The following is a 14,353-nucleotide window of genomic DNA, read 5'->3' on the forward strand; positions in this document are numbered from 1 at the left end:
ATTCTAGAAATTTCCATTGCTTACACAAACAGTCAAGCCACACTAAGCCGAAGTAAACAGTAAACTATGATGACCTGGGGGTGCCTGGATGGCTCAGCCGGTTGAGCGTCTGACTTTGGCTCGGGTCATGATCTCGTGGTTCGTGAGTTCGAGCCCCGCATCAGGCTCTGCGTTGACAGCCCGGAGCTTGAAGCCTGCTTCGGATTCTGTGTCTCCCTCCTCTCTGCCCCTCCCCCACTCATGCTCTGTCTCTCTCAAAAAATAAATACACGTTAAAAAATTTTTTTAAAAAACTATGATTATTTGACTCAAAAGACGACAAATTGATGCTTCTCATTCTTTCTCTGCTGATCAGTTCTTCCACTTCTCAGGCAGCACCCCAGTGATTGAAGCAAAGCAGTAGCCTTGAAAGACTTATTTCTTTGCGTTTGTTAGCACCCACCTTACCTATCACTTAGGAAAAATGAAGTACTTTGCCATATATTCCAGCTCCCAGAAAAAAAACAACAACAACTATTCACATACACTGGAAAGTTCTTAAATAAGTGGAGCAGGTAATACTGTCAATAACATTTTGAAGGCATGACTTAGCATGATTCCTCAGATACTCTCTCCAAAGGCAAGTGCCTCATTTATCCCATCTGTGACAGTCATATGGAGGTCTAATCATTTTATCTAACTATCCAATAATAATTTTATAATTGCATGCTTCACACAACATACAAAAAAAAGTTTCAGGTGATCAAAGGCCTAATATGAAAAGCAAAACTTCTACAATTCTTTTTAGAAGTTATGAGAATAGTGTTATGATATTGATGCATAAAGAACCAGATGCATAAAGAACCAGATTATAAGATATTAAACTGACAAGAACAGATACTACACTTGATCTTAGCCAAATGGCCGAGAAGCGATAAGGACCAGATTATAAGAGAGAAGACTGATAGATGAGACTACATGTAAACAACAACTTGTATTAAAAACAGAAACAAAAACCATTATAAGGGCGCCTGGGTGGCTCAGTTGGTTAAATGTCCAACTTTGGTACAGGTCATGATCTCGCAGTTCGTGAGTTCAAGCCCCGCATTGGGCTCTGTGCTGACAGCTTGGAGCCTGGAGCCTGCTTTGGATTCTGTGTCTCCTCCTCTCTCTGCCCCTTCCCCACTCACACTCTGTCTCTCTCTCTCAAAACTAAATACACATTAAAAATTAAAAAAAAAAAATAAACTCAGTTAAAAGACAATGACACATGGGAGAAGATATTTGTGAGATGTCACTATCCAAAACCCACAAATAGTTCCTACAAAACAGTAAGGAGACACTATAATAGACAAAGGGGAAATAGATATGAGTAGATAAATCTCCCATGTGAAAACCCAACAAACATGTTAAAAGATGCTCAACCTCACTAGGAATTTGGAGAATGCAAATTAAAACTACAATGAGGGGCGCCTGGGTGGTTCAGTCGGTTAAGCGTCCGACTTTGGCTCAGGTCATGATCTCATGGTTTGTGAGTTTGAGCCCCGCTTCAAGGCTCTATGCTGACAGCTCAGAGCCTGGAGCCTGCTTTGGATTCTGTGTCTCCCTCTCTCTCTGCCCCTCCCCTGCTCATGCTCTGTCTCTCTCTCAAAAATAAATAAACATCTAAAACTACAATGACAACATTTCATGCTCTAAAATTTAATAGTTGATTCATACCAGGCATTAGCAACCACAAGGTGAAAGAGGAAACTTTCATCAACTCTTGGCAGAAGTGGAAATTAAAACAACCACCTGGGAAAGTAATTTGGTAATAATTAGTAAAGTTGAAGACAAGCATTCCCATTTTCAGGTATATACTTAACCCGTGCATAAAAAACACATGAGGATATTCATTATAGCAATGGAAACAGGGGAATGGACACGTAACTGATAGAATTCTATATGGCAGCTAAAATGAATAAATTTGCCTTATATGTATCAAAATATAATGTTGGGTAAAAAGCAAGTTTCATTTAATGAAATTATTAGAATAAACAGAAAAGTACACGGAATAATATGGTATATATTCGGGTGTCTATGGCCCAGATTTGTAGATGTTAACTTCTGTCATGATTGCTTCAGCAATTATTTTTAAATAAATAAAATATTACAGGTAAGTTTAAAACCCCCATATTACTTCCCCTGGACTTTGCCCCCTCCAAGTTTCTCTTTCCAGAGGCAGCCTCTTTCCTGAGGACGGTTTGTAACTTTCCTGTCCATATCTGTATATATTTGCCACATAAACCAAATTTAAATATTTTATATAGATGGTATAATATTTTTATCATTCCATAACTAAGTAACAAAATGGGTAGTTATTCATCTCAAAGATAAATTAACAATGAGTTCAAAGCCAAAAATTCACAAAACTTAAAAAAACTTATCTCCCAAAATAACCATTGGTAAAAGAAGATATTTTAAAAATTAAATAACTGACTTTTAAAATAATAAAAGTGGAATATTACATAGTAGGACTTATGGAATGTGGTCAATATGTTCCTTAGACAAAAATTGTTTGTCTTTACTGCATTTACTTTAAGAATTAATTCAGAACAACTAATTCAAAACCGGAGGCAAGTAGGTGGAGGCAATGTAAAGATGACTGTGGAAATTAATTATTTAAAAACTAATTCTTAAAAAAAATTTTTTTTAATGTTTATTTATTTTTGAGAGAGAGAGACAGAACATGGGCAGGGGAGAGGCAGAGAAAGAGGAAGGCAAAGAATCCAAAGCAAGCAGGTCCAGGATCCGAGCTGTCAGCACAGAGCCCGATGCGGGGCTCAAACTCACAAACCGAGAGATCGTGACCTGAGCCGCGAGATCGGACGCTTTAACTGACTGAGCCACCCAGGCGCCCCATCAAACTAATTATCCTTAATAAATCAATGAATTTGTCTCAAATCTATATCCAATGTCATATGTAGGATGAAGAAAGCATTTGAATTATTCTTTATTTAGCATTGTTCTTGAAATTCTAGAAGAGCAAAACAAAATAAAACAAAACAAAAAAACAAACAGAAAAAAGTTGTATATGTGTAGTAAAATAGAACAAGTGATCATTATTATTTACATGTGATGTAATTTACATGTGTTTTTTTATTAAAAAAAACCAACAGAATGAGTTGAGAGCATCTTAGAGTTGATAAGAGTATAACAGACACTAGAGGTATATATGTCTCTAAATATATAAGTCCAATCTCTCTATAAAATATGTACATATTATATTTATACAAAATATGCATATTTTTACATATGATATACATATCTCCACATACAAATGTAGGCACATATATAATATATATCTTTGTAGCGTTTGAACACATCAAACAATAGAACTTAAAAAGAAAAAGACATATGCACACATTATACATACATCTCTCTCTTTTTCTCATTAAGAACAAATGCACTACCTGGGGATAAATGGCAATATTAATAAATTATATGGGGAAAATATCCTACTGATTCAAAGAATCAACTTGTATCCAGTAAGAGAAAGCAGGTATCACCAGTTTTTATACAAGAGGAATAAATATAAGAAGGATAATTACTATTCCCAAATTAATACATTAATACAATCTATTTTTTTTCCACTGAACAAAATAATTCTAAAATTGATCTTAAAGATTAAACAAGTGAGCCTCCCGCATAGTACCTACGACAGGGTAAACACTCAAGCTAGTGTTTTCTCCTAACATGGCGGTCCAGCAGAAGTCAGCTACTGATCTAGTCTCAGTCCCCAGCTGGACCTGGTTGAAAACAACTGAGCACACATTCTCTCTGGTCAGACTTGCTCCTAAGAGGAAGAGAGAAGACGGTTGTGCCTAATAGCCAAGAGCGGTAAACCAGAACGTTTACCTGTGGTCATGTCATTCAGAGAATAATACTATTTAGCATTGAAAGTGAATTAAACACAGACAGAGTCATCAAGGATAAGCCTCAAAGACATAATGGTAGCAAAAGAAGTGACTGGCAGAAGAACCCAAGCAGTATGCTTCCATTTAAACAAAGCTCAGAACAGATAAGGCTGAACAAACAACTGTTTAGAGCTACATACATGGGAAGGAAACTTTTATTTTTTTTTATGTTTATTTATTTTTGAGACAGAGAGAAACAGAGCATGAACGGGGGAGGGTCAGAGAGAGGGAGACACAGAATCTGAAACAGGCTCCAGGCTCTGAGCTGTCAGCACAGAGCCTGACGCGGGGCTCGAACTCACAGACCGCGAGATCATGACCTGAGCCAAAGTCAGACGCTCAACCGACAGAGCCACCCAGGCGCCCCGGGAAGGAAACTTTTAAAGCAGAGGAATGATTGTCACAAAAACCAGAATGTGATTATCTCGGGGAGCACACAGGGGCTGTAATAACAGTCACAAACAGGGGCCTTCTAAGGCAGTGGCACGTTCATAGTCTTGGGTGATTGGTAAATATGCATTTTCTATATTCTTCTGTGTGCATGATATATTTCAAATTGGGAGAAAAAGGGAGACATGGTATGAAAAATAAGAATTAGAAAACCCTTCTCTCTTGAATACCTGCATCTTAGTTTTCCTAAACAAACCATCGTAATTCATTACACGTTTACCTGTCTCTTTTGGAAAGATATCCGTTGGCCCCTTTCTACCTTTTGCCACAGTTTTTTTAATTTAAAAATATTAATTATAAATTCAGAGGAAGTCACAAAGAGAGCACAAAAAGGGTTTTCAGGTATCCTCTACCTGTTGTTCCTCAAGGGTTATGTCTCACAGAATTACAGCACGCTTTCAAGTCAGTGCCTTGACAGTTGTATGTATAGGTTTTATCAGGCATACATTTGGACAACCATCACCGTAATTCAACATACGGTAACAATTCCATCACCACGAAGATTTCCCTCACGCCATATTGCATTATATTTCCCTTAGGTATAGCTTACGCTCACTGCCAGTGCCCATTATCCTTAATCTCAGGCAGTCCCTAATCTGGTTTCTTACTCTCTAACTATGTCATTTTGAGAATGTTATACAAAGGGAATAATATGAGATTGGCTTTGTTTACTGGGCATAATGCTCTGGATCCATTCAAGGTGTTGAGTGTATCAATCGTTCATCCCCGTTTCTTCCCTAGTAGTATTCTACGGTATGGATGTATCATAGTTTAACCATTCACTTACTGAGGGGCATTTTGATTGTTTCCAGTTTTTGGCTTTTACGAATAAAACTGCTATGAACCACTGTGCACAAGTTTTTGGGTGGACATAAATTTTAATTTATCTGAGATGAGTGCCCAGGAGCACAATACCGGATCATATGGTAAGCATAGATTAATTTTTAAAGACACTACCGAATAATTTCCAAGAGAGGCTGTATCGTTTACATCTCTCCTAGCAATGTATGGGAGATCCAGTTTCTGTACATGTTCACCTGTATTGTTACTATTCTTCAGATTTTATCTGTTCTCATGGGTCCACAGTAAGAGCTCATTGTAGTCTCAATTTGCATGTTTCTAGTTGTGTTAATTTTCTATTCCTGCTATAACAAATTATCACAAACAGTGCCTGAAAAGATAAATAAATTTATTCTCTTACAATTCAGGAGGTCAGAAATCTAAAACGGGTCTGCAGGGCTATGTCTCTTCTGGAGGCTCTAGGGGAGAATCCGTTTCCCTCCTTTTCCCAACCTCTAGAGACTGCCTACATTCCTTGGCTCCTGGTTTTTTTTCTGTCTTCATATCATTTCATAGCATCTTCTCTCTTCCTTGATCCTGTCTCCCTACCTTGTGATTACATCAGGCCCACCTGCATAATGTAGGGCAATCTTATCTCAAGATCCTTAATTACTTAATCACATCTGCAAGGTTCCTTTTGAATATGAGATAATATATTCCCAGGTTCTGGAGATCGGATGACCGGGCATTATTCTATCTACCAGAGCGAATGATGTTAAGCATTTTCTCCTGTGTTTATTTACCATCCATATAACCTCTCCGGGAGTGTCTTTCTTCTATGAAGATTGTTAGAGTTTTGTTTTACTGTTGAGTTAGGAGAGTTCTTGGTATATTTTAGATCTTTGTCAGATTTAAATAAGGTCTTTGTCAGATATCGTTGAGTCTGTAGCTTGTCTTTCGTCTTCTTAACAGGGTCTTTCACAGAGCAAAGGTTTTAAATTTAACTTTGATGGAATCCAATTTATTGTTTTCTTTTTTTTTTTTTTGGAAATAATCCTTATGATGTCAAGTCTAAGAAGTCTTTGCCTACCCCTAGATCACGAAGATTTTCTCTTACATTACAAAAACTTCTATAGTTTTACATTTTACGCTTCCGTTCATGATCTGTTTTGACTTACTTTTTGTAAAAGGTACAAGGTTTATATCATAGTTCTTTTGCTAACACTTTCTGTGTCTTTGCTAAGACTTTCCATTATTTCGTCTGCTTCAAGTCCATTTGTAATTACTCAGAAACGAAACATTTTTATGATGGCTACTTTAAACTCCTTGTCTGACAATTCTCACATCTGTGTCATCTTGATGTTGGCATCTGTTGATTGCCTCTTTGTTGTTCAAGTTGAGGTTTCCTTGGTCTTTTGCATAGCAAGTGGTTTTTCGAATGAAGCCATTCTGCCATTCCTTAGGTTTGAGGTCTTCAGCTTGTCTGTCTTTTTCTCTCCAGCTTTCAGATTCCTCTGTCTTTTTTAAAACATGTAACTTATTTAATTTATTTTTTTATTATTTTAGAGATAGAGAGTGCAAGCAGGTGAGAGGAGCAGAAGGAGAAAGGGAATCTCAAGCTGAGCATGGAGCCTGAAACGGGGCTTGACCCAATGACCCTGGGATCATCACCTGAGCCCATGCCAAGAGTGGGACACCAAGCTGATTAAGCCACCCAGGTGCCTCCCTTCCATCTGTTTTATATATTATGTCCAGGGGTTTTAGATGTGGCTAGCAAGAGGAAAGAGACAACTATGTCTATCTTTATAGAAGTGGAAGTCTCCAAAAATTTTCTTTAAAAAAAAAAAAGTTTATTTATTTATTTTGAGAGAGAGACCTAGCAATGGCAGGGGAAGGACAGAGAGAGAGGGAGACAGAGAATCCCAAGCAGGCTCCGCACTGTCAACACAGAGCCTGACGTGGGGCTCACACTCATGAACCATGAGATCATGACCTGAGCCAAAATCAAGAGTCGGACGCTTAACCGACTGAGCCACCCAGGCGCCCCACCACAAATTACTCTTAATGGTGTTTGATTATTGGGCACAATAGCTCACAATATTTGAGTTAAAATTTTCCTTCTGCTACATCCTATTGTCAGCATTTGGGGGTATATACTTGGTTGTAGGTTAGTAGTTATTGCAGGGGACCATATCAGTGCCCTGGGGATTATAATTTTGATATTCACCTCCAAAGTCATACGATACATATGTGGATGGAAGGAGTGGTAGGTATTATTTAATAATTAACTAATGCAAACTTCTAATATCTTCCCTAGATAGTCCTAAGAGTTTTAAAAGCCAATTGATTTGGGAAAAGTTAGGCATTCTTGTACTTTATATGAATGTCACCCATATCATTCTCTAACCCATTTATCTCTAATCAGAGTTGTCATATTTGGTTGTGTAGATTGCGTACTGCACAAATGTGGGGTGTGAAGTCCATTCACAATGCTTTCTATTGAAAATAGGATACAGGAAAGGAAAAATTATCATAGCACCTGGTTTCTGGTGCACCGCCACATTTTACAATCTTCATTAACCTTAAGTATTCTTATTTGGCTTACTAGAGCAGAATGACTAGTTCAGAGTTATCCAGCAATCCTCAGGCGCAAAGTTAATTGGACTCTAAATCTCCAACCCTCTCTCTTCCTTCCATACATAAACACGTTGCTTACAAAGTACCACTGGGAGCTCAAGGGTTTTTAAAGGCTGCAGTAATGCAGACAAAAGGAAGGAGAGGGAGGGGATTTATAGCTGACAGCAAGGTGATATTTCCATTAGGGTTTCCTTCCATTTCAAGTTCTACATGTGCGGCTCACATAGGTCTGGCTTTGGTAAGGAGCAAGTAGTTCCCGGCCTCATTTCTAGATTCTCCGTATATCCCCATGGATGGCAGTTTCCCCAAGGGAAGTGGTAGCTCTTGACTCCTACCCTGCCTGAGGGAGGGGGGTCAGAAGAGGTGACATTAAGGACAAAGTATTGCTGTGAGAGCCAGCCTTGCAAGAGAAGGCTGGATGTTTTTCTCTTCTTACCTGTTCGAGTGGCAGATAAGCATGATTACAGTCCTTTTTCCCCCTAGCTTTGTGGGGGTGGGGGTGGGGAATAACATAAGGAGGAAAGTAGTTTTTTATTTTGTTTTATTTCATTAAGTTTATTTATTTATTTTGAGAGAGAGAGACAGAGACAGAAAGAGAGAGTGCCAGTGAGGAAGCGGCAGAGAAAGAGAGAGAATACCAAGCTGGCTCTGCATCACCAGTGTGGAGCCCAATGTGGGACTTGAACTCATGAACTGCGAGATTATGACCTGAGCCCAAGTCAGATGCTTAACTGACTGAGCCACCCAGGCGCCCGCATTTTTATTTTAAAGCAGGAAGCATAAGCATCTGTGAAAAGGACTTTACACTTTCACCCTAAAATACAAAAGTACCCAAAGAAGGAGAAATGCATGGACAAATATAGTTTCTTACTTTTTTGCTAATATTACTAACAACCAGAAACACCACTAAAAGGTGAAATAAATGACAGTGACAACACATTCGTAAATAACTGACTTTATAATGTAAAATATCAATTTTTAGAGGGTATCGCTAAACATTCTTGAAAGAAGCATTTCTTGGCAATTTAAAAACATTTGTTTTTAGGAGCACCTGGGTGGCTCAGTCGGTTAAGTGTCCGACTTTGGCTCAGGTCACCATCTCATGGTTCGTGAGTTCGAGCCCCACATCAGGCTCTGTGCTGACAGCTCAGAGCCTGGAGCCTGCTTCGAATTCTACGACTCCCTCTCTCTCTCTCTCCCTCCCCTGCTCACATTCTGTCTATCTCTCTCAAAAATAAATAAACATTAAAAAAAACACATTTGTTTTTATAAAATATGACAAACAGATTACAAATTAGTTTTAATTACCCACTAATACCTGGAGACCCCAAACTGACAAACAATATCTATTTATAAATAATTAAAATCAAAGAAACTATTTCTTTAAGTAGTCTTCATATATCCTATATTTCTGGCATTAGCTTAAAGTAATTAAATTTTACCTTATCTCAAACTCAAATTCTGATAATGTGTAAGTTGGCTTCTCTGGGTCTCAGAACTGTAAAATGTATCCTTGTCTGCTTTAGCCATTTAATAAGGTGGCCTTGGATGTAAAATAAGGTAGGAATTTGAAAAAGGCTTTAAAGAAATGTGTAAGTGGTTAACATGGTTGTCAATTTATGCTGTTTATTTGAATTTTTTTTTTTATTTTAAATTTTTTTTTTTAACGTTTATTTATTTTTGAGACAGAGAGAGACAGAGCATGAACGGGGGAGGGTCAGAGAGAGGGAGACACAGAATCTGAAACAGGCTCCAGGCTCTGAGCTGCCAGCACAGAGCCCGACGCGGGGCTCGAACTCACGGACTGCGAGATCATGACCTGAGCCGAAGTCGGCCGCTTAACCGACTGAGCCACCCAGGCGCCCCTGATTTGAATATTCTTAAGATTAAGACCAAAAACTTTAACATGGACTGTAGAGTATTGCCTAGTCTGGACCCCCGTGCCTCCCCAGCCAGCATCAACCCCATGGCTCACTCTCCCTGACATGGCTCCCTTGCACGGCTGGAGCACGTGAGGGCCATCTACATGCTAACTCTTTCCTCCCCTCGAGAGCAAACAGTTGTATGCAGACGGTATGAACAGTTCCAGAAATTGGCCTCGGAGATAGCTTTCACTGAGAATGACTTCAAAAACCCTTAAGAAAGAAAGTCATCTGCTAATGGCATTGCAATGACAGCAAGTCTAGTGACTCTAGCCTTTCTGCTCCCCTCGAACTAATTGATGCTACAGCTATTGCTGCAGGGGGAGTTTATCCTCTTAGGTAGAATTCTTCTTACTTTCTGGGTACCAGGGATTCTTTATGGGCCCTTTAGCCTAAAGGCAAAGAAAGCAAGGTTGATGCCACGGGCAATGGAGTAGATGAAACCAAACCGCACTAGCTGAAAAAACACCCGGTTTCATGAATACTGATAATATCTTAGACCTTACATTTTAAAGCATGGAACTTTGCTAATTCTCTTGGTGGGAGTTGCAGAGACAGTATTCTAACTCTTTCCTTTCTGAATGAGTTTGCGAGGGCCGCCATAACAAATACTACAGACTGCATGGCTTAAAGGACAGACATTAATTTTTTCTTAATTCTGGAGGCTGGAAGTCCAAGATCAAGATGTTGGTTGGTTGCTTCTTCTCTGAACCTCTCTCCTTGGCCCATAGATTGTCTTTTCCTGTGTCTTCATGTGCTCCTTGCTCATGTGTGTCTGTGTCCTATCTCCTCACCATTAAGGACTCCAGTCATAATGGGTTAGGACCCATCCTAATAACCTCTTTTCACTTAATTACCTCTTTAAAGGCCCGGTCTCCAAACACAGTATCTGAGGTGCTAGGAGTCTGGGCTTCAACCTATGAATTCTGGGGCAACACAATTCAGTTCATAACACCTTCCAAAGCTACTTCTGATAGTTCAGTTAGGCCATAGCAATGAACCATCTATAGCCACTTCTCAGAGCACGAGTACCTTGGTGGATATGGTTTTCATTCCTTAGACTTGAATCCTGGCAAAATCTAAAAAGAGGCCAGCCTTTAATTCTATTTGACAACAGTACAGTAATTCTGTACATTGAGATCATGTAGATTAGCATAAGTTTTTCAGAACCCATACTCATTCAGTAGTGTATTGTGTGTGCATTTTAATTATTTTAAGTTTGCTTTTTTGTTAATTTATTTATCGAGAGAGAGAGAGAGAGAGCGTGATCAGGGGAGGGGCAGAGAGAGGGAGAGAGAGAATCCTAAGCAGGCTCCATGCTGTCAGAGCAGAGTCCAATGCGGGGCTTGAACCCATGAACTGTAAAATCATTACCTGAGCCAAAATCAAGAGTTGGACGCTCAACCGATGGAGCCACCCAGGCACTCCATGTTTTCGTTAGAATGGTTTTATAGAGATAGAATTCATGCCCCCCCCCATTCACCTTTGAAGTGTCAAATTCAATGACTTAGTATATCCACAGAGTTGTACAACTTAATTCCAGAACATTTTCATCCCCCTGCTGCTGTAAAAAAAAAAAAAAAAAAAAAAAAAAAAAATCATGCCCAATAGCAGTCTCTCTCCTCTCCCCCTTCCTCCAGCCTTTGGTAACTACGAACTTATTTTTGTGTCTTTATAGACTTGTCTGTTCAAGACATTTCATATAAATAGAATCATACAATATGTATGTGACGGTTTTCTTTCACTTAGCATAACGTTTTCAAGGTTCATGCATTTTGTAGCCGTATCAGTATGTCATTCCTTTTTGTTGCCAAATAATATTCTATTGTATGGATCTGTGACATTTTGTTTGGATGTATCATATTTTGTTTATTCACTCACCAGGTGGAGGACATTTGCATTGTTTCCACTTTTTGCCTATTCTGAATAATGCGGCTGTGAATATTCATGAACAAGTTTTTGTGTGGACATATGTTTTCAGTTATCTGGGGTATAAACTGAAGAGTCAAATTACTAGGTCATATGGTAACTCTATGTTTAACATTTTGAGGACATGCCAGACTGTTTTGCAAAGTGACTGCACCATTTCACATTCCCACCAGCCATGTATAAGGGTTCCAAAACCTCCACATTCTTGCCAACACTTGTTATAGCTCATCCTTTTTATTTTAGACATCATGGTGGGTTCAAGAGCATATACGGCACGATTTCTATTCTTTTAAATTTGTTAGGATGTGTTTTATAGCTCAGAATGTGGTCTTTGTTGGTGAATCTTCAAAGTGAGCTTGAGAAGAATCTATGATCTCCTGTTGGTAGATGAACTTGTCCATAGATGTCCATTATATCCAGTTCGTTGATGGTGCTGTTGAATTCAACTATGTCCTTATGGATTTTCTGCCTACTGGCTCTGTCCATTTCTGATAGAGGGGTGCTGAATTCTTCAACTAACAACTGAATTTATCCATTTTGCTTTGCAGTTTTAACAGCTATTACCTCAAATCTTGATTCTCTGTCATTAGGCACATACACATTAAGGATTATTATGTCTTCCTGGAGAATTGACCACTTCATCATTATGTAAAGCCCCTTTTTATCCCAATAACTTTCTTAGCTTTGAAGTCTTCTCTGTCTGAAATGAACAGAACGACTTCACCTTTCTTTTGATTTGTGTTAGCACGATATATATTTCTCTCCCTTTATTTTTAATCTATGTATCTTTATATTTCAAGAAGGTTACTTGTAGATACCATGCAGCTGTGTCTTGTTTTTTGATTTACTCTGACAGTCTCTTCTTTAAATTGATACAGTTAGACCATTGACACCTAAAACGATTACTGATATAACTTGATTAATATCTACCGTATTTGTTACTATTGTCTATTTGTTGTCCTTGCTCCTTGTTTCTATTTTTGTCTTCCACCCTTCTTCTGCCTTTTGTAGTTTTAATTAAGCATTTTATATGTTCCATTTTCTCTCTTTTCTTAGCATATCAATTATACTTGCCTTTTTAGGTTTTTTTGTTTGTTTTTTGTTGTTTTCCTTAGTAGTTGTCCTGGAATTGCAATACACACTTGGAACTAACACTATAGTACTTCGTGGGTAGTCCAATTATCTTATAATAACAATGTATTTCTAATTCCTTCCTCCTGCCTCTTGTATCATTGCTGTCCCGCTTCTCACTTATACATAAGCTATAACCATCTAGTACATCGTAGCTATTGTTATTTTGGGCAAACTGTCATTTGTTAGATAAATTAAGAATAATAACAACAAAATCTTTAATTTCACCTTCACTTATTTCTTCTCTATTGCTATTTCTTTCTTTATGTAGATCTGAGTTACTGATGTTACTCTGTTTCTTCTCTGCAGAACCTCTTTTAACATTTCTTGTAAGGCAGGTTTATTGGCAAGAAACTCCCTCAAGTTTTGTTTGTCTGAGAAAATCTTTATTTCATTTTCACTTTTGAATGATAATTTCACAGGATACAAAGTTTAGGTTTGTGGTTTTTTTCTCAACACTTTAAATATTTCTTAAGAAAAACTTCTTTCTTTATTCCTTCAGGCCCCCAACACTTTAAATATTTCACTCCACTCTCTTGTTACATGCATGGTTTCTGAGGAGGAGAAGTCAATTGATCCTTATTTTGCAACTCCATGGGGAAAGTGTTTTATTTATTTTGGCTTTTTTCAAGACTTTTTTTCCTTCTCTTTAATGCTTGGGTGTAGTGTTTTGTCCCTCCCTTCCTTCCTTCTTCCTTCCTTGGCAATTATCATTGTGTTCTCTGAGTTTTGTGAATACATGGGTAGGTGGGGAAATTCTGTCATTATTGGTTCAAATATTTCTTCTGTCCTTTTTGCTCTTTCTTCTGTATATGTCTGTTACATATTTTGTAGATATCCCATAGTTCTTGGATATTTTGTTCCAGGTTTTCAGTCTTTTCTCTTTGCTTTCAGTTCTGAAAGATTTTATTGACATATCTAATGAACCCATTAAACCAATGAACCCGTTAGCCGAGCATTTCTTTTTTACTCTTTTTAGATTTGCCATCTCTCTGCGGACATTACCCATTTGTTCTTGCATATTGTCTATTTTTTCCATTAGAGCCCTCAGCCTATTCATCATAGTTGTTTTAGATTCATGGTCTGATAAGTCCAGAATCACTGCCATATCTAAGTCTGGTTCTGATGCTTGCTGTAGCTCTTCAAACTATTTTTTCGCCTTTAGTATGCCTTGTAATTTTCTATTGAAAGCCTGACATAATGTACTGAGTAAAAGAAATTGAGTAAATAGGTCTTTCATACTGTGGTGGTAATGTGTTGGGGAGAGGAAGTGTTCTCTAGTCCTGTGATTAGGTCTCAGGCTTTGAGCAAGCTGTTGCTTCTCGTTGTGAACCTTGAAAGTGCTTCTTAGTTTTTTGCCCCCTTAAGTGGGACAGGATGGCTAGCGGGGGGGGGGGGGGGTAGAGTTGGGTATTTCCCTTCCCCTAGGTTAGTTAGGCTTTGATTAAAGCTTAAATGGTTAGACTATGGTCAAACGGTTGCTCTCGAGGTCAAGACTTATTAAGAAGAACAGAATGCTGTGATGTATTTCAAAATGGCTCTCTTCTTCTTAGAGATCACTGTGAGAAC

General features: G+C 38.3%; 1 pseudogene; it reads right to left on the bottom strand.

The window, feature by feature from the left end:
* Positions 1 to 798: 798 nt before the first annotated feature.
* LOC122236841 lies at positions 799 to 915 on the bottom strand (annotated as a pseudogene).
* Between the last annotated feature and the right edge of the window lie 13,438 nt (positions 916 to 14,353).

Source organism: Panthera tigris, chromosome A2 (assembly GCF_018350195.1).
Source record: "Panthera tigris isolate Pti1 chromosome A2, P.tigris_Pti1_mat1.1, whole genome shotgun sequence".
NCBI classification, from domain to species: Eukaryota; Metazoa; Chordata; class Mammalia; order Carnivora; family Felidae; genus Panthera; species Panthera tigris.